Below are 21,766 nucleotides of genomic sequence, written 5' to 3'. Positions count from 1 at the left end.
GTTACGCGTCCTCCACTGTCTTTTCAACTGCATTCGGCTTCACGCACGGCATCCGAGATCTGGCCGCGGGCGTGGATCCCGCGCGCGCCACTTGGACGCCATCCTGGAGGCCATCTTGGAGGACATCTTTCGCTATTTACCTCGCCCGAAACCCATACCGCCACATATACATACCACCCGAGAGCGGGTGGTATGTATACGTGCGACGTGATCGACGCTTTGTGCTTGAGATTGAGCAAACTACAGTCTGTAGGCACGCGTTCCCCATTAGCGAATCGAAGTGTTGTAAACTCAACGCGGAACAAGAAGGGATCCTGCCTCCTCTCCCGACATTCGGGCAGAGGAAATATACCCTGCAGCGCCTGTCGTGGTGCCAGCTTATTCAGCGCGAGTTGACGGACTGTGTAATTAGATCGACGCACCAAAGGAGCGGCGCAAGAAGAACAACGGACGCAGGATCGTATAGTTATAATAATAAGATAGCTTTCTCGCTGTTGGGCCTCTTAAAACGCAACTGCCACGCCTTAGCCTACACAATAAGCTTACACCAGGCAGTCAGCCGTATTGTATGTATAGACACAGCGTCTCGCTATACACAGTTTTCGTGGTCGTACACCTCGTTCGGGGCACCGTCGGGAAGAGCGGCTAACGGCAAGCAATGCACGAGATACCAGGCTGCCGCCCGCTGCGATAAGGATAACGGAGAACCGGAGCGAAAGAGACCGCGGCGGAACTCCTTTCTCTCCGCGCGGAGGATCCCGGCGATAAGGCGGCCGCACGCGGGCCTTTTAGGGCCGATTTACGCTCAAACCGCCCATCGCCGCACGCCGCACCGCATGCATGCGGATCGTGAAAAACGGGCGGTCGTCGCGATCGGTCACAAAATTGCATTTACGCTGAAACCGCATGATGCGTTGCGGTTCGCATGCGCCCTCTGGTTGTCGAAATAGGTAACCAGCAACTGGCAACATGCATCAGCGAGTTGGCAGCCTCGAGTGCTGGCGACCAGCAATATTTCGCATCGTGCCAAGATATTGTTATTGCGTTTGCTGTAGTATTAGTTATTTTTATATTATTTAGCTCGAGCGGTTCGAATGCGCCTGCATCCGCACTTAGGTTTGGGGACGCGACGTCTGTTGAAAGCTGGCAAACATTCGGCAGTGCGCAGAGCAACACTGTTCAAAGTCGGCAACTATCGCCAACAGCAGACGACACTAGCATATTTTTGTCGATGTAAGTTGAAGTTTCCGCATCATGGTGAGAACGCGACTCCTGCACTGTCACATTCATTGCTGCATGTGTGGCATTGACGTGGTGACCCACCTTTGGAACACTGTGCAGTCGTCTTACCTGTGCCGCCTTTTTGTTATTTGTTTACTGCTACCGCGTAATGTTGCGACAACATACGTCACTATGTGCTCGGTTGTGTACGGCGCGCTGGCGCACTTTTTATAGCTGTGCTAGCGAAAGCTTGTGTTGTGGACAAGCGACGCACCATCGCTTCTCGGCTGGACGAAGCACCAGCGCGGAGAAACGGGAAGCGACCCCATCCCGAGTGGAGTTCTGAGAATCCTCCGTCGCCCTCAGCGTCTCGGCTACTGGACAGGGACCGAGAGTTTGCCCTCTCGAACAAATGCAGCTCTCGCCTGCGTCTTTTGAAGAAAATAAACGCAGTCTGTTTTCTGCCACCAACCGATGCGCACTCCTTTCACGGATGGGGCCAGACCCCGTACGTAACACTGGCGATGAGGCAGGAGTTGCGAAGCGGATCTATAAGTTTTCGAAGTTAAGGCCATGGCTGCAGGACGAATGCACGGCGCTGTCGAGCCTTTCTCGGGCAAATCATGGGAATCGTGGGTCCAGCGCCTCGACTTTTACTTCGTGGCGAGCGACGTCAGCGAAGAAGCGGGCACTTCTCACGCTTTGTGGAGCCGACACTTTTGAACACCGTGTGCGCGCTGATAGCGCCGAAGATATCCGGCAGAAGTCAACTTAAATGATTTAGTGACACTTCTTAGGCGGCACTTCGACACCAGGACATCCGCGCGTTAGAGCCGGTACGTGTTTCAAAGACCCGACCAACGGCCAGACGAGTCGATCAGCAACTACGCTGCGGCCCTTGGAACCTTGACAGCCGACTGCAACTTCGGAGCGCTGCCTTCGGCTACAGTGTCGACGACGTCACCTGACACCCAAACGACCGCTTCTGCGGCGAATCCAACTATGCCGTCCCAAGATGTGATGCTGCGACAGGTTCGTCCTCGGCGTCTGGGACGAAAATCTTTCGCCGAGACTGTTCGCAGAAAAAGCTTGACATTTCAATGCACTGTGGACTTACCTTGTCAGCGGAAAGTGCGTCAAGGCATCAGCGAGATATCAAAGGAGTGGCAAACTCGGGGGAAATTAACAGGACGTCGCAAATCAAGCCAGGGGGCAAGCATACATCAGCGCGACATTGTTATCGATGCGACGTACGGCTTGCACGACCCTGAAACATGCAAATTCAAGACAGCCGAGTGCCGTTTCTGCTCCAAGGAAGGTCATGTCGAGCATGCCTGCATCTCAAAGAAAAAGAAAAACACGGAACCACGCTCCGACAACTAGCAGCTACGGGCACACAGTGTCAAACCACCACCTGTCAGCAAATCCTGCTGCAAGCTGCACACAGATAGTACACACTGCCCCAAGTTCCTTGTGGACTTGATAGTGGAGGGAAAGCCAGTCCAGTTTGAGGTGGACACAGGTACGGCATGCTCCCTGATAAGCGAGGACACGGACTACAGAAGGCGGAAGAAAAACACTCCGTGGCTTTTATGCGAGCCGCTCGATTTGTGCTCATGGTCAGGTAAACAATTACACATCCTGGGCTCCGCACAAGTTCATGTGATGTTGAGATCAAAGGACTATCTGCTGCCATTGTTGGTTATGAAGGGCACTGGGTGCAACCTCCTAGGAAGAGATTGGTTTTTGGCACTTCAAATTCAGGTGAAGGGGATCAACCACGTTGGAGAGCCAGCACTAGAAATTACGACGAATGCATTTGACGACTGCATTTTGGAGAACAGAGCAATGATCGTGGTGGAATTGTATAGGCTCCTAGAGAAAAACACGCCCTGGAAATGGAAGAGCAAGCATCAAGTCAATTTCGAGGCACTTAAGGAGATGATTCGTGCATCTACAGTACTCACTCACTACGACGGGACGAAGCCCCTTCTTTTGTCTGTGGACGCATCGCCGTACGGCTTTGATGCTGTCCTCGCTCGGGAAGATGCTATTTGCCGAGAGGCGCCCATTGCATTCAGTTCATGAACACTGGAAAGTGCCAAAAAGAGCTACTTCCAGCTCAACAAAGAAAGTGCAGCAGTAATCTACAGCATCAGTCATTTTCATAAGTACATAGCTGGCCGGCATGTGACCATAACAGATCGCCAGGCATTGATTGGAATCGTGAGTGAAACAAAGCAAGCACCCCGGGTCTTTTCACCAAGGATTACGCGATGGTGCCTTAAACTAGCAAAGTACGATTACAAGTTGCTGTACAGGCCTGGCCTACTGCACCAAAATGCGGACACTCTAAGCTGACTTCCACTACCGGCACAAGTTGAACCTTATCCCCCAAGAGACGTGCTCATGTTGGCTACCATGCTCAGCTTCGAGCTTTCACCGCATCAACAAGCACGAATGACTCGAATGAGTCCTGTCCCAAGTGCTGGAGGCTGTTTCAAACGGTGAAGTTCATAAACTGCCAAAAGAGCAGTTTTCATCGTGCCGGAAACTGGAGACTGAGCTTTCAGCGCAGGAAGGGTGCCTTGTTAGAGGCTCCTGGATGGTAACTCCAAAACAAAGGCGAGAAACTACCTTCTTCAACTCGCACCTGCAAACCACCATATAATTGTGGTCATGAAGGCATGTGCACGAAGGTACTTTTGTTAGGCATGCATTTGACGCAGATATCGAACGGCTCACTAGAAACTGTGCAACTTGTTGTCAACACCAAAGGGCACCAGCCAGTGCACCAGTGCCCAAATAGGAACGCACCAGAACGCCTTGGGACACAGCTCATGCAGACTTCGTTGGTCCCATAGAAGGCAGAATGCTGGCTAATTGTTGTGGACACATACAGTAAATTGTTGGAAGTGTGCTCCATGCATAATTACACAGTCTGCCACATTGATTGAGGAACTCTGGAACCTTTTTGCAGCTTTTGGGCTCCCAAAAAAGCTTGTGACTGATAACGGGCCATCCTTCGTTTCAGTAGAAGTTGAGAGCTTCCTAAAGAAGAATGGGGTGACCCATGTAACAAGCACACCGTACCATCCTACAACAAATGGCCAAGCAGAAAGGATGGCTTTCGAAACAAAATGAGCATTAGCCAAAAACAAGGACGGAACATTCGTGTGTAGGCTGGCCCACTTTTTCTAGAGCAACACACCACCATCTGCACATCAAAGGGTGAAATGCCAGCTGCACTTGGGTTTGGGCAAAAGCAAAAGCAAGCAAAAGCGAACAAAATCCATACCAACTGCAACAGGGATACAAAGTCGAGAGTACTCGCTGTCGGACAAGCAGTTTTCTTTCGAAACTTTGGAGGGAATCCGATCTGGACAGAGGGAACGGTTTTGGAAAAGCTAGGCCACAGATCGTGGCTCATTAAAGGCCCCAACAGGTTAGTGCGACGACAATGCGACCACATCAAGCCCGGTGTTTTGAGATACCCAACACAAGATTTGGTGACACAGGATAAGGGCTGTACACTAACCGCAAGCAGTGTCCCGCTCCCATTTATGCTTGGGATAAAAGCAGATAACTCCACGTCATCAGAGGCCACTCTCTCAGGAATGCTGAAGCCTTCGCAATCATCGGTGACCAAACCAGAGATTGGCACTGCCCCTGAGACCGTGCCAAACACAACTGCAGAGCCATGCCTGCAGTGGGAACGACACCCTCAGGATCACCACGGCGACTCCATCTGAGAAGGGAGGAAAATGTGTACAAGCGATGCACCACCACTCCTCGGCTGGACAAGGCACCAGTGCAGACGAAACAGGAAGCGACCCCGCCCCGAGTCGAGTTCCAAGGATTCTCCATCACCCCCAGCGTCTCGGCCACTAGACAGGGACCGAGAGTTTGCCCCGTCAAACACATGCGGCTCTCATCTGCATCTCTTGTAGAAAATAAACTCGGTCTGTTTTCTGCCACCAACCAATGTGCATTCCTTTCACGGATGGGGCCAGACCCTGTACGCAACAGCTTGGAAGAACGCGCATACACGAACACAGAGGTGTATCTAAGCCAATGAGCAAGGGATCTGTCACAGCAACAGCGTAGCACGCTGAAGCGCCGCAGCATTATCTATTAACATACTCCTATACAGATGGTTCTATTATCATGGAATACAGCTGTGTTGATTGACAAGCCACTTCGTCACCGAGCACGCATGTGAATCATCAACAGTGGCTTGTTGATTTAGTTTCACTTTGCTGCTGAGGTCTCTTTAGTAGCTGTCAAGTTAATAGTGAGCCTACAATTGCTTACATGATGTAATATGGCATCGCACTTCTGAACAATGATGTAACACCGAATGAACGTACAGGAGCGCACAGAGCTAGCATTTGTTCATTCTATGTTACGTCATTATTTCAAATTGCACTGCCATGTTAAGTCATGACTAAACAACTAGCCATCAGTACGTCTTGAGCAATTGATTACAATTATGACATACATAAAAGTGATATGTACATATCACAGTTTGCTTCTTCAGCCAGAGATGCTTGTCAGATATGTTTTCAACAGAAGAATGCTTGCATGAAAACAAATATTAGTTAATATTGCTGAAAAGACACCCCATATAGGCGTGAATTCACCTAATGTTTACATTTCTTGTTGGTGCTAAAAATGTCCCTGCCAATAGAAGTAGTGTTATGTCATTCATGCCTTAAGAGATGACAGAGGTTTACGGGGCACACAAGGCAGCAATGCCCATGCATAAAGGCCTGAGTGGCCAACCTGCTGCCCATTCACTATTTATCCATACCTCTATCAGCATTTAAACAATGTACAGCCTGTGGTCAAAGTGAATACAAGCATGCTTGCTCTCTCAGCAATGGCGACAATCAAGGATGATTGCCTTGAGACCGTTTGCTGCTGTCAACATCATTTTTGCATGCATTCTCTTTTTATTTTTTTCCCTAGATAAAAAAGAAGCTTGCACAGTCGGTGAGCTATAGCAAAGTAATGTTATTTGATAGCGTTGGGCATGGCCCTAATCTCATTCATGTAGTGACAACCTAGCTAGCTAATGCACAGCCACATTAAAAAGAAAGAGAAGTGCGTAGGCTAACAAACAGGTGCACAGTATGTGTACTTCACCTCAAAGCAAAGCAAGATTATCAAGCGAATATAGAGATCTAGATTAAGGGGACGCAAGCATTGAGGCCCCCTAGTACTTCAAGCCTCAACGATTGCATCCCCCTGATCTAAACCTCTCTAATAAGCTTTGCAATGAGTGCAGTGATCTTGCATGCGAAATGGTTGACGTAGTAAGTCGTTTTATATTTGCCTTTCTGAATCAGTAACAGCTTAAACAGGTACATGACAATGAAATGAAATCCTGGTTCATATGGTGCACAAGACACAAGTAGGGGAGAACATTTGCCATGCCTGCTGTAACACCAATAATAATATGCAGTAGCTTGTAGGCAATGAATGCATGTTGATTGTGTCAGAGCAACTTGCACCTACAACTAATGAAAGAACAGAATGTCTGCATTGTAGACATTAGTTAATTAGCAGCATGTGTGCAGCAGCACAAGAAAGTAAGGGAATGTTTGTTGCCATGTTTTGCTTTCATAACCGACAGACAGTTTTTTGGGTGGAGCTTTATGATGAATTCATATTATGTTCTATGTAAATCTGTAATGTGGGCATGTTCTATTATCCAATCACTTCATAAGTAGTCAAATGAATGCAGGCAGCCCCATAAACACTGTGAAATGGAACGCAGAAATCTCCAGTTAAGAAGCCATAGTGACTCACTCTGTGCTGAACATAAAATAGAAAAAATGCGTAGTGGCAAATTGGGTGCACATTCTCATCTGCCATACAAATCTATATATTACAAGTAATCTTTCACTCATTCTCGTATTGCTTACAGTTGCATGAACCTTACTGCAGCATCCTCTGTGGAGTAAAATAATCTTGCCAGTCACAGCTACTTGTTCACTCTATTAACATATACTAGCCCCCAGGCTCTCCTGTATTCCTTCATGCATGCTACAATAGCATGGCTGTGCTCAATCACCTCTTTCCATTCCACTGAAATGAAGATGGCATATATTTGTTACCAAAATATGCTCTAAAGCATAACTGTTTATCATTCTTTAAGCCTCTGAGAAGTTAGGATGGATGTTCAGCCTTGCTGTTGTGCCATTTCATAGGTTCTAACCCACCGTCATATTTCTAAACAAGCAATGATGAAATTATATAATCAAGCCATACCATTAGTACAACTGAGGTATTGCTTTCCCAGGGAGTCTCACTGCCACCTCACCAATTTCGTAAATAATTAGACATGTTGACAACCTCGACATGTTGAAGTTACCTTCACAGCCTGTGTTTTAACCCGACAAATAAACCAGATTAACCAAACAGCCCTTACATCACTCTCTTATTCACTTGATATTCTAACTAGCACATGGCATTATAGTCGTATTAATATCTGTTTCTATGTTTGGTGAATTGCACAAATCATTTTTGTCGCCCTTACAGCCTAGCTGATGCTGTCTTTCTTTATAACAATTAAGCAACAACCTTACTTGGTGCATTGCTGTGAAAACTATAACTAGCTTCACAGTAGCACTGCACATGTACCCTCAGACCACATCATAGACATGCTTCTGTACGTACTAGAGGCTGGCCACAATCAGCATAATTTGGAAATCTAGATGAACAGGGTGCAAATTCATGTGTATCAAATAAATGTCTGTTCCATTGAGAGGCTGTGTGTATGCGATATAGTTATCAGTTCACTATACTTATGGCAGAAGAACAGAAAACACAGAACAACAAAATCAAGTTCTCTCTGAAAAGCTGCTTTTTGCCACTATTATTAAAGCAAAGTAAGACTTCAGAAAGCACAAATATGGCTTAGAACGACAAAGCTGAGCTAGTCGGTAAGGATTCATTATGCAAAAAAGAAGTGAGGCGTGCAGACAGGAAACAAGAGTAGAGAAGTCCACTTCTCTACTCTTGTGTCCTGTCTGCACGCCTCACCTCCTTTTTACATCACAAATATGGCTTGGGCGCATCTTCGAGCATTGTGAGGTGGGCGAATGTTAATTTTTTTCAAACAGAAATTGAACAAAAATAGTAAATGTCTAATATTGAATAGTGACACGACGACGTGAGTACTTGTAGTAGCAATATTTATTTCCATATATTTAGTTACTACATCTTAACCAACAAGTGCGAACTAGAGCTAACTATTGGGGACAAAGGATAAGTTTTAAATGCAAGGCTACTAATGTTATATAAAAAAAATACTTGAATGGTGTATCAACAACTTTAGAGCCTCGTTGCAAAGAAGCTTTCCAAGAAATAATGGCTGCTGCATGAAGAGCTTCCAAAAATGCAAAATAAATTGTTTCCAAAAAAACATGAAAGTTGTAGAAAAAACAAACATAATGAAGGGCCAATGTTTTGCAGACACATGTAAAAGAACTTGTTGCAAGGAAAACAGCACAGACTTGTCTCATAAAAGATAAATCTGCTAGATCGAGATGGGTGGTTGGCTTTAGGCAAAAAAAAGCCTATGGGAAAGTTTTGTGCCAATACGGCTAAAAGATACATTCGTTACCGTGCTTGTCTTTGGAAGGCTGCATACGCTTGTTCACATGCAAGTACTTGTCACATATTCGTTGTTAAAAAGCTTCCAATTTATATATTGACACAAAAGCCTCCTCTGATCAGGGAAAAAGAATAGTATTGTCATATAGCATACGTAACATTTAGAACATCAGGCTACTATTTTTCACATTACACAAATACTCATGAAAGACAAAGCTGCAAGAAACAGCATAACACTTTGGCATAATCCGTAACTGATTATATCAACGAGTTTCCTATTTCATGAGGCAAAGTTGCATAGGGCAGATGGGATGTGATATCTATGATTCAGAGATGCGTTATTGTATCTGAGAACAAGTATTATACAACTGATCATTGTGGGAACAAAGAAATAACAGGCATTGATTACCAGTATGTCATCATGTCACTTCTATCTGAAAAGTGACTATCACATCCAGTCAAACTTGCATTGAGAATCACGTTTATGTGCCCATATATGTGGGCCCCATGAACCGTTGCTTTAAGTTATGACCAGTGTCATGTCATTCCTGTATGTAAATGTGGTTTTGCACTATACACCTATAAAACTTTTGATCAGCATCCTAGTACATTTCCTTGAATTTGCACCACAGGCTTTCTGTCGCAACACCCTCTTCGCACCCATGATAAATGCTGCAGTCAGTAAAATAGAGCTTTAGATTATTTCCTAAACTGCTTTCATTCCAGCAAGTAGATGCCGAGCAGATGCTGTGCCGCAAGTGAACATTTATGAGAGCGTTCATACTTGCTGTTTATTAAGGTGGCTGCGAGGTAAATGGAGGGAAAGTGTACAGGTGAAGCAAAGCTCTGCTGTCGCATGCATGTAAACAAAGCTTCTGGTTATGGCGGCCAACGATTATATACACATAGTGAGCAAGGGTGGTGTGATCGCAATATGGCCCGCATGACAGAAAGGGAAACACTATCACACGTGTACACGTGTACAGATATGCAACAGTTGGGCAGTGGCAGAGAAGGTGTTTTGCTGTGTCGCCACATGTGCAAAAGATTGCATAAGGAGCATTTGCGTAGCTTACATTACAGCACGACACCTAGCACAAAATGAATAATTGCAATGCGTGGAGCAATGATATAACTTATAAGCTGTTTCCTAGTATCCCCTCTTCATAAAGTGTAAAATGTGCAGAGACAGCTCTGGAAACAAACGTGTACAAAGCAAGGAATCTGCTTTGATACAATACCTATATTGAGAGGCATAAGAGCATAAGCGACCGGCGATGTTTCTGCAATGTTTATTACTGCAGAGCATACGCAATTGACAGAAAAAAATCACAGACAATTACGATACTCCCTAATACGAAATTTTAGTGCAGCTCTACATGTGTTGTCATTTCACTGGCAATGACAATCGGTCTCGTGTGGCATGTTGCAAACGGAGCAAAGTGTGGCGCCACTGCCTTGCCAATCTGGAGATCGCGTGAGCCAGCGCATGGGTGATGCGTGGGCGTGGTTCACAGAAGCCATCGCCAACAACCCTCCCAGACATTGCGTGCTGCTCTGGCACCATCTCGTAGCTACCGTCACTGCACTTCGCTTTTATTCGCACACTTTTGCCATACACTCCTCCTTTATCTGCCTCATGGTTATGCTGCACCTTCTTATCCACTTTCCTCCTCATGCCTCTTCTCACTTGCAGATTTTTTAATCTCCCACTGCATGCTGCCTTTGCTCTCATCTTTTGCTGAAGTCGTTCGCTCAGTTTAACCGAGCGAACGAGTGGTCCTCACAGCACGACAAAAGCTAAAGGAAATGTGCTCAAAAGTAAATGGAATGACCAGCGAAAGGAATACCCTGAATGCATGCACTATAAACCACGTTAAAGGATTGACTGAATGCACGATAGACATGGTCTACAAGATATCTTTGACAAGTGGGGCTGATTACATGCACCAAACAGGCAGGTGCGTAAATGATTGACTGCGCAACGTCTATACAACTGCAGTCTGACACAAGCACCCAGAGACCTGGCCATACATTGCGCTTCATGCCGTATCTCCCACAGGATGGGGATCTTGCTGAAATGTAGTAACCAAAGAAAAAGAAGTCATGGAAGCCTACAACATCAAGATGACCCCATGTGCCATCTATATCACTCAGCAAAGAGATTAGCTTAATGAATGATAATAGATGGCGTGGTTAGACTGGGAAGAACATCCCTGCACATGCGACTAGGCTATATGAAGGTCTCATTTTCCGAAAAATAAAACAGTTGTTAGTTTGCACTCGGGTGTCGTGCATTGTTTTTCTCTCTTAAGTCCTGTCCCTTCGTCACTTTGCGCAACAGCGTTATGTCGAACCAACTAGCCCACTGGGAAATTTTCTTTAATTATATGTAATATGCTCTGAGTGCACATCTATGCGAGTCTTGTTTGCAGTGCACATGTGAAAGACAGCACAAAAATAATGCAATATTAGAGGTGAGTAAATAAGGATTTTCAGGACCGAATAGTACAGTGCAAGAAGCAAATTGGATCGAATACTTTTCTAAAAATGAATAGCCATTATCACAATTAACATAAACTGATGTTTATATCCCTGTATTTTTGAAGCTAGCAAGTTTCTGTAATAGTATAGTACCTTACTAAGTATTGTATTTGAAAAACACAAACTGAGCCTACGAGCAAACAAGTACTTTATTCGCATGCACAGGGCTCTTCAGAGGATGCAAATGATCACTGTAGAGCCTGTAAAGTGTGGCTGCCTGAGTGACCTAGCCTGCTCCTCTACGCAAGTTCTCATGTTTTATGGCTATAGCACGCCTGTCATGGTGAAAATTTACCGTACTTTTCTGCAATTTTTGGCATTTTGAAATGCCCGATACGTATGAAAAAAATATTCACTGTTACAAAAAGTGACCACCGAATCGAACAGGACACTATTTGATGCATAATTACAAAGTTGCAAATATTCACACATCCTTATGCAATATCAACAGCTTAAAATAATGGTTTCAACACTTACATACACACTAGATGTTCCAGCTGCCAACAGAATATCATATATTGACAAAAGGGTGTTTAACTGGGCTACTTGGTTATTCTTCGAGGATTGTAGCAGTAGAACTTAAGGAACATGGACACAGAAGGAACGACTAGACGAGTACGCAGCTGCACTGTCAACTGATTTCTTGATTGAAATTCCCACTGTTATTGATTTCATCGCCATATCTCTTCTCTTATACATCTGAGGCTGTCTCAAAAAGGTGACTTCCTTTCTTGTCAAGGCCAATGACAGTGTGCTTACACATTACGCTCCTGTTTTACTTATCTCGAATGCCTCAAGAATCTCCTGAGTTAACCTATCGTCGTTCCTTTTAAGGACTTGTACTTCATGAAATTATGAGTTACGACAAGAAAAGTTTGCCAAAGTCTGCTGCCTACTGTCAGCAGCGTGCGTGTTCATGTAGTGTCTGTGTTTCTCGTCTGACGGGGTGAAGCGATGGAGCAAAACCATTCTCAGGAGAAATGAGAAAAATGTGCACGCATGAAACAAACTTACGAGGGTCTCAACAGAAAATATTTGCAAAAGAAGCCTCCAACGCAAAGATTTCTCGCCATCAACTTAGCATGAACGATCATTGTCAGCAGTGAGATAGCCCAGCGTCTAACAGTGGTGTTCGAGCATTGTGTAGCACCGTCAATTGATTGCTTTCCACCAGTGCTCACCGTGCACGCAAGCTGTAGAATGCATGCTGTGGCACAGTCACGCACAAGTTGCGTTGCCAGTGCTCGATATGGTTTCCCACAAAATAGCTTCGCGCTGCTTTTCGATTCTCGTGATATGTTGCGATTAAAAATTCCCAAGACAGTGTTAAGAGAGCGGTAAAAAAAAAGGTACGAGAAGGTAGGCACAGCAGCTTGTGAACCCACTCCTATAATACCTCTACCCGCGTCTGTTCGTAAATGTGTGCATGTTTTCTTGCGTTTGTCAATTTTTAAAAATTTCCCACATTTCTTTAAATTTGAGTTTTTCTTAGCTTTCGCGTTTGTGCGTGTATAGGTGCCTGCTACCATGCGTGTTTGCGCTTAATCTTATTTCTGTCCTTTTATTTTATATTAGCATTTGTTTTTGCTAGTTTTTTTTTCGCAAAGTCTTTACACATTTTCATTAACCAATCTCATTCAAAGCACTAACTCCTGCACACTGTAGGGCTGGCCTCTTCCATCTCATTAAAACCTGTCTCACTGGTCTACCTCGTCTTCTCAATCTGCCTACTCGCTGTGTTTTCTGTCCTTGCTTCTTGTGTTGTTGCTGCAATGTGATTAACCAACTTGCTCAAAACAAATTTTGATCGCCTATGAAAACAGAAAGGTTTAGAGATACATTTTCTTAAAAGCGTCATGTGGGTTGCACAGTAACTTTGCCTCTTACTTCTGTTCATGTTTATGCATCAGTGCATGTGGCAGCTCGCCAGAAGTGCACATGAAAGGCTGCATATTGCAAAACAACACCTTGCTATGCTGTTGCATTTTTCATGCATTCAGTCTTAGTAAACAGACGGTTTCGCTGCCCATCACATATGATGGTAAAAATATTCGACATGAATAACATTGTGCAGTGGGGTATCATTTCCTGTCTGATGCTTTCATCGTTGCAAAGACATCTTCCAGTGAATGGAGCCCGGCAAAGCAGTGCACTGAGAGCTTTTGCAACTTTCACCATTTATTACTTCATATATGTCATTGTCTGAACGTGGCTGTCCATCGCTGTGCCGATGGCTTGTGAATTAAATAATTACCTCAATAAAACACATTCAACTTCACTCAGCATTTTTTAGTACAAACAATGCTAGCAGAGCTATTTAGGGTGAATAATTGTGCTAACATTGGTGTTACTTGCCCGGTCAGATAAACAAATACAACAATGGCTGCGGCATGACTGTGATTTGATGTGCAGACTGCAAATGGTGCCTTTCAAGCGTGCCCTCAACTACTGCTATTAATAGCTACACGACTGAGTATTTTGGGCCTAACTAAGCTAATGATGTTTGATAATTGTTCTCTTATTCGCATTACTTGCCTGGGCCAGATAACCAAAATAAGGAATGCCACCACATTAACGTGTGTTTGCATGCAAGCTGCCAACAGTGGCTGTCATTTTCGCGTTGATTGCTGCCGTTGCACCAACAGTGGCGACAGCTTGACTGTGCTTTGACGTGCAAACTGCTAATGGTGCCTTTCAAGCGTGCCCTCGACTACTAATATTAATAGTTACCATAATGAGTATTAGGGGCCTAACTAAGATAATAATGTTTGATAATTGTTCTCTTATTCGCATTACTTGCCTGGGCCAGGTAGCCAAAATAAACAATACCACCACATTAATGCGTGTTTGCATGCAAGCTGCCAACAGTGGCTGTCATTTTCGCGTTGATTGCTGCCGTTTCACTAACAGTGGCGACAGCTTGACTGTGCTTTGACGTGCAAACTGCTAATGGTGCCTTTCAAGCGTGCCCTCGACTACTAATATTAATAGTTACCATAATGAGTATTAGGGGCCTAACTAAGCTAATGATGTTTGATAATTGTTCTCTTGTCCACATTACTTGTCTGAGCCATATAACCAAGATAAAGAATGCGACCACATGAGTGTGCTTTTGCATGCAAACGGCTAAAAGTGGCGGACAATTTCGCGTTGATTGCTACTGTTTCACCTACAATGGCTACGACATGGCTGCGCTTTGAAGTGCAGATGCTAAAGGTGCCTTTCAAGCATGCCCTGACGACTGTTATCTCATCACAGGGCCCATAATGCTCGTAGGTGGCTGCCCAATAGAGTATTTTGGGCCTTCTGACATTGGCATTATTCATCTCAACAGGCTGGAAATAAGAGTAGGGCCAGCGAAACTGCACGCAAAGCAAATGTACTTTGGTGTGCGCATTGGTGTGGCTGTCACTTTCACGTTGACTACTGCTTTTTCGTGTGAAGCTGGACAGTGGCTGCCCGAATGAGCATTTTGGGCCGCACAGTTATTCAGGGTTAACAAGTGTATTTGCATTCTGATTTTCCAGCATTTCAGCACGTTTCCGTGCCAATACTTATATTGAGCACGATCTGTGCAGGCCGTTGCTTTTTCAGAATTGGGCTTCCATTAAAAGGAATATGTCATCAAATGAACTGCTTATTTATTTGAGAGGTCACGGGAGAATGCTTAGCTGCTGCGAACCCACCGACAATATTTTGGTAGCCTTAATAAGGGCTGTTCTTTCGTTAATAAGAAGCTGTTATGCTTCATCCAGTGGCTCAATGCCGGACAGCTCGCAGTCGGAGTCGCTTTCTTCACTGTCATCTTCACCCAGTTGGATGATGATGGGTTGGATGTGGTCACTTCCAGACGTATCAAGCCTGCATTTGCCTCCAGGTCCATGACATGGTGAAGTTTCTTCCTCCAGTCTTCCACCATTATGTGCTTAATTTTTTCCCTCAAGACGTATTAGACCGTGTATAGCTTGACGTCTCTGTTGTCCGCAGCTATGCCATTTTTTACCTTTGCCCACACGAGCTCGATAGGATTTAATTCGCAGTGGTACAGTGGGAGCCTGAGTACAATGCAGCCTACTCTTTCAGCTGCATTGTCTACGATGTAGCTCAGGAAGCGTGGCTTTACAGATGCTACCAACTCAAGCAGCTGCTTTTTAACCACCCTTTCGCTGTGGGTGTTGTTCTTGCTTTTGAGTCACTCCTGTATTTTTTCTTTCTTCCAAGCTGTTGTCGGCTATTTCTCTTCTCGCCGGGAATGGTAAGGTGCATTGCCCAAAACAATGACGCTACCAGCAGGCAACTTCTGCAAAACGTCATTAAACCATCCCTCGAAGTGATTGCTGTCCATTTCTTCGTGGTAGTCGCTTGTTTTTATGGCCTCGGAATATATCTAAGCTGCCGTCGACGAAGCCATCCTCGCTGCCAATGTGCGTCACAATCAGGCACAGGCCTTTTCCAGAAGGTTCTTGTAGACCCGTCGACGGGCCATTTGCTCGAGCGTATAGGTGTCCGCGCTTCTGCACCACGATGTCTGTCCACACGATCGACCCAGTGTGTACCGCCGTCACCCATGTCTCATCCAGGAAAAAGATCTTTCGGCCTTCTGCCCATAGCGCTCCACGTCACGAAGGTAGAGATTCCGCCATTCAGCAATGTCATCCCGGTCGATCAGCAGCGAATTGCGGCTCCTCTTCTCGTGCTTGAATTAGATCTCGACAAGCAGGCGACGCACAGTACACCGCTTCAGTGATGGGAGATCCATTGTTGCGTGTGTCGAGGTGTGTGAGGCTGGCAGGAGGTCTGGACCCCACTTCACGCAGAGTCAGAGATGAGGAGAGCTTTCTCGGTGAAGAATTCTTTATACAATGTTTACATGTTGTCGTCGTTATCAGGAGAGAGACCAACAGAGCAGCTGCAAGCTGCTTAAATAACACCCCTCAGTCCACAGATTCCCCAGACAGTCCCTAAGGACGAAACAAGGTCAAGAGAGAGAGAGGGTCTGCGTAGCCTCCGTGGTCCTAACGCCGCTCTCGGTGGCCGGCACTTTCTCAAACCGCGCTGTGGCGTCAGGCCGATCTGGCGGTCAATCAGAATGGTGCGCCAGGGAAGTTTTATGGCCCGCATAGGACAAAGGGAACCAACTGTAAGGCACAGGGTCGAAACACAGCCCTCCTTTGGAAACCATCCCAAACACAGTGGGAGTTGTTCGTGGTGCGGGCGCTGCCGAACAAAGGCGGGAGGGGGTTGCATTGCTGCCGGCACGGAGAGGGGCCGAATAGCAGTCCGTGATCCGGTGGCCGCTTCCGTCGTGGACGCCGTGCAGTTGCGGGAAACCCGAGCCGTGCACGTAGTCGTGTACCCGAAGCAGGGACCATGCGGGGATGAATGTTGCACACCATAGCACTGGCCTTCCGTCAGACAAATCCCAGGGCAAAAACATAACACCATATACGCTTCGCGAACTCGTTAGTGATCTTCTCGACCGTCGGTATCTCGTTGCGGCGAAATAAATTGTGCACACAACCTCAGTGCACACAACGTGTCATACTTTGTGCTGCGTCTTCTTTTCTCCGCATTTTGTGGGTGCTTTCGCGAGGGCATCAACAGTTTGCCACCCGAAATATGCGAAGCTTTGACCTCCCTCCTCACCTTGAACACTGTGCTTTCGCTGACACGGAGCATCTTGAGCTTGTAATGGTTGCGATAAATGCATTGCTTTATATAAGTACTTGTTCAATAGCAACTGATTCATTTCAAGCTCGGAACAAGAGTAGTAAATGTGCCGTGTACATGTAAAGAAGCGCAAAAGCCAAAGCTGCTCTTTCTACTTTTGTCACTTGCAATGAAGCTAAAGAGCAGACGACGAGCAGCGTTGTGGATGGCAAGGGGTTATTTTTCGGTCGCGATCCGGCATGTGCTGTAGCACATGAGAGCTCTACTAAACCAGTTATCAAAATACAGAAGTCTTTATTTATACCTAAAACTGCGCGTTTCAGGAGCACAATTTTTTTAGTGGAATTATTTTAGTCACGGAGGCAATCGGACATCGCGCTTTGGTCATCTGGGCGGGGCCTCCCATTTTTTCTAAAGTTGTATCCGACTATAGTCGTTCCTTCTGTGTCCGCATTCTTTAAGTTCTTCTGCTACAATCCTCGAATTATATATTGACCATACCAGTTGTGTTGTAATCTTCATGCTTTGTTACATGCATATGGCTTGCTATCAAAAAATGCAAATTGTCAAGAATCAAAATGAAGTATCTAGTTTTCACACATTATATGCTTATCATGCTGTGTCACTGGTGTTGGCACTAACTGTGTGCTCAGACACTAACAAGAAACAAGCAGCTGAATTTCTTGCACATGCAAGGCGCTCACATCTCTCAGTATAAGAATGTATACTTTGCTTAATCTAGAAATACGCCTCAGGATTTCCGCTGTTTACACTAATGTCCACATGACAAAAATGAAGAGTGCCCGAAATTTGCGTTCATGAGAACAGTGCACACGCGCGTCCACATTTCACGACAGCGCGCATGTACTCATGTAACTTTTAAGCTGTTCCTTATATTGCCCTCACCGATTACAAACACCTTCGTAGCACAGAAATAACTTCTGAAAAACACACAAGATACGTGAACGAGGCAGAAAGGGCCGGCACCAAAACTCGCCCGCAAAGCTTATGCACTGTTCACTTGAGAACATATGCATATTGCATAATACGAACACTTATACACCTAGCACCACTGCGACACACTGCACGTACATATCACAGTACACTTACGCTTCGTAAAAGTAAGAACCCTAGCGCTCGAACGTTCTGTACGTGTTCGCGGTCACCAATGCGCATCGCAGCCCGCAAAACAGCTCAAACGAAGGTAGACACAAACAGCACATTACGAATGACTGCGATGAGGCGATAATGAAGCTCATCGCTACACATCGTGCCATCGCTTCTGAAACACAAGCCAGTACTGCACAAACTTGCAATCTTCGTATCGATGAAGCGCGCACACACACCTACGAACACCATATGCTGAGGAGGGCGATCGCAATCTTTTCATTTTGCCGCGTACCGAACTAGTGTCATGCTTAGAATGCAGGTGTGAGCGATGGCCTTCACGTTTGTAATGCACGTGCAAAAAACGGCCTAAAACACACGAAATCGGCGGCTTCATTCCTTCCGATCCTCGCGTAAACACAACACACATCCGTCTGTTTCCTCTGGCGATCGCACGGACTGAAGAGGTCAGGAAGAGTACAGCTGCTTGTTGTGTTAGACAAATAGCTTTGCAGGTGCTGAATAGCTCTTGCAGTGATCACAATAAACCACACAAAAAAACAAACTGCCGCGGCAGCCTAGCGGTCTAGGCCTCGCGCTCCGCTTCGCTTCGAACCAGCGCCATGTTTATGCGGCCGCCGCACGGAGGCGAAAGTTCACGACCGCCTCTCGTGACGTCACGTCGGCCATTACTGGCGAACCGCTCGCTTGCGGTGCGGCGTGCGGCCATGGGCGGTTTGAGCGTAAATCGGCCCTTACCGCATCGGTCGCGCCGGCCTGAAGTACGGCGGCGCTGTTTCGCGTATAAGCAAACTTTCCGAAGCCCCGCGTTTGGGCGCCTGTCGAGGCGATGTCATTTTACTCGGCCCGGAGGCAGGTTGATCCGTGCGTTTTCTACGTATTAGCGCCGCTGTCGACTCGGCCAATGAGCTTCTTATCGTGCGAGAATGTAGACGACCGCAATGTTTCCCACGTATATTACTGGACGATGCTTCGGTGATCTACGTATAGTGTCGACGGAAGCGGCAAGCGTGGCGGTTCAGTCAGCATGGAATGGTGGTTAGTTTACGTGGATTTGTGAACTGCTTCGTTCTGAATCCGAACCGTTCTGTGAATTTGTGAAGTGATTGTGTTCAACGAAATATTGCGTTATAAATGCTGCAATTCTCAATGAGTACGCATGTGTTCGTTGGATGAAGGCATTGCTGCGTTAAAAAAAAAAAAGACTTTTAGGGCATGGAAATGTAACAAGATAAAGCATAAAAAAATAATGTCGCATGAAGGTTTCAAGCCACAAGCTCGAATATTAGAGCAAATTTATGTACCAACCTCCATTCCCATCGTAGATGCACGGTCGCAGCGCCAGAGTTTCCTGTGGTAATTTTTGTCACAAACTGTAAGCAACTGTGGAGACCCATATACGTCATGTCTCAGTGGTCGTCAATTGTGACTGCTATGCAGAGAGAGCGTCGATTGCCTGTTCTTTATCTGAATTTTGCGTTAGCCACTTCACAACGCCTCAAGCGAACTTTTTTTTTGTGTGTGTGTGTGAATGTATCGATCCCAGTGGCATGGCCGGTAGGCTCTTGGCGCTGGGCAGAGGTCGTGGCTATGATTCCTTGCCGTGGCGGCTATAAATTCTGACGGGAAACGCAGTGTGAAATTGCTATGAGCATTTACGTTGTGAGGAAAGCACGCAAGCTCTAAATAAACCTGTGTACAGCCATCCGCCGTTGTCTCCCGTTATACGGCGATTACGACAACCACATGCAAGTGCATCGCGCGCGTCGTCGATACCTCGGGATGCCTGGGGTGTGACTCAATAGCTGCAATCGCGTGGATCGCATTTCCGACGTACTTCCGGCGTCGGCGCGTCCACACTTCGCTGTGCTATGGCAGTAATCCCGTCCACCTCCGCTGCCGATGAAAGGAAAACGATATATGCATAATGGGACACTGATCGCTTAAATGATTGCGCTCGCCTACGTCTTGGCGCGGAACCGTAACCATATTTAACGTATTTCCGATGGCTGGGTGTTCTTGTTTCTCGGCATCTCTGGTCCCTGCAGTTAAGAAGCCAACGTTTGGACCAAGGAACTTGTCTTTGTCAAGGCCGATATAGTTACATTGAAGACATCTGGTGCAACATTAGCGAGTTTTATGAATAGTGGCCGCGAAGTTAGGGGACGCTGCTGGTCAAACGTACAAAAGAACACAAAAGGTACAGGTTGTTTTTTTTTTTTTTGGTGCCAATGGTCTACTTAAGCTGTACCCTACGCGTCTACAAAATTTGTCCGAACCGTTTCAGGGGCCCCTTAAGTTCGACGCGCCGACGCCGGAAATACGCCCCATGTGGTTCCCTCACACACATGCGTCCTAAGTGCGTCCCACATTGTTTGCACTCGAGGTGTTCCGGGCAGTTAACCGCGAGGCATGCGATTCGACGTCAATTACAAGCGTGGAAAATTGCCCACTCCAGTCTTCCGAAGCAGACGCACCTGCGCTAAAGATGCGGCCCGAAATACGCTCTGTTTAGAGGCGACAGCGTGTATACAAAAAAAAAAAAGAAAGGTTAAATAGCGCCCAGACGGGTACAGGGTGTATAGCATGCGCACAGCGATGCCTGGCAAATTCGCAGTGCACGAAGCGACCTTGTGTACATATGTGTGTGTACGTGCGTACACGGCGACGACGGTGTCAAGGTTGTGACACTGGTCGTCCCTGCAAGCGCCGCGTATGCTATGCCTGCATGCAAGCAGCGCTTCTCCCCGACTCGACGCGATGCTCGGCGTGAGCCGAGTCCCTTAAAATGGCGCGGCGGCGCTCTCTCTCTCTCTCCCTCTCTCTCTCTCTCTCTCTCTCTATATATATATATATATATATATATATATATATATATATATATATATATATATATATATTGTCGCTTCTCTTGGCGGCCACAGTTTTGTCCCGCTGCCGAGGGGGGAAAGAGAGAAGGGCCCCTCGTTCGCATTTCAATGACGCTCGCGGCGCCACCATAAAGTATTCGAGTGCGCTCATTTCCTCTTAAGTGGCCGATTAAAGCGCGATAGGGCCATTTTTGCGCCGTTCCGTGAGGGATTTTGATAATGACAGTGGCGCCCTGGTATATACTAAGGTCGAGTCGAGAAGAAAAAAAAAAGGAAAAGCGGAGGAGTAGGCTTTTTTTGACGGAAGGCACACTGTAAGGAAAAGTCGGCTGCCGCTTGCAGCACATCTGTAGAAGATATACATTCTTCTCACCGTCAGTGCATGTTTGTCACAAGCATCACCGTACCGACGGTCGTATGGTCGCAGGGTCGCATGAATGACTGCGCTATGCGTTTGCTGCTGTGGAAGCGCCTACAGTCGGGCAGTTGGGAAAAAACGATTAAGAAAAATTTATACAGAAATGAAAGCAAAATTTAAGAAAATGAAACAGGAAAGAGGATACAGTCTGTATTTGATTAATAATATCGTAGACAATTAAGTGATATTTTCAATATAAACATAAAATATCTTCCAATATAGCGTCTATAAGGAACGAAACACCTGCCTGGGGCCTTTCTAAACGGGGAGATGTCAGAAAAGAAAGCTGTAG

At 46.1% G+C, this 21,766-nt stretch overlaps 1 protein-coding gene across 1 annotated transcript in view; it reads left to right on the top strand.

The window, feature by feature from the left end:
• Positions 1-21,766, top strand: part of LOC135905597 (glypican-5-like) — a 174,511-nt gene that overhangs the window by 21,474 nt on the left and 131,271 nt on the right. The gene's annotated exons all lie outside the window — the stretch shown is intronic.

Source organism: Dermacentor albipictus, chromosome 1 (assembly GCF_038994185.2).
Source record: "Dermacentor albipictus isolate Rhodes 1998 colony chromosome 1, USDA_Dalb.pri_finalv2, whole genome shotgun sequence".
Classification (NCBI taxonomy): Eukaryota; Metazoa; Arthropoda; class Arachnida; order Ixodida; family Ixodidae; genus Dermacentor; species Dermacentor albipictus.
Note: the sequence above shows the minus strand (reverse complement) of the source record. Positions and strands in the feature narration are given on the sequence as shown.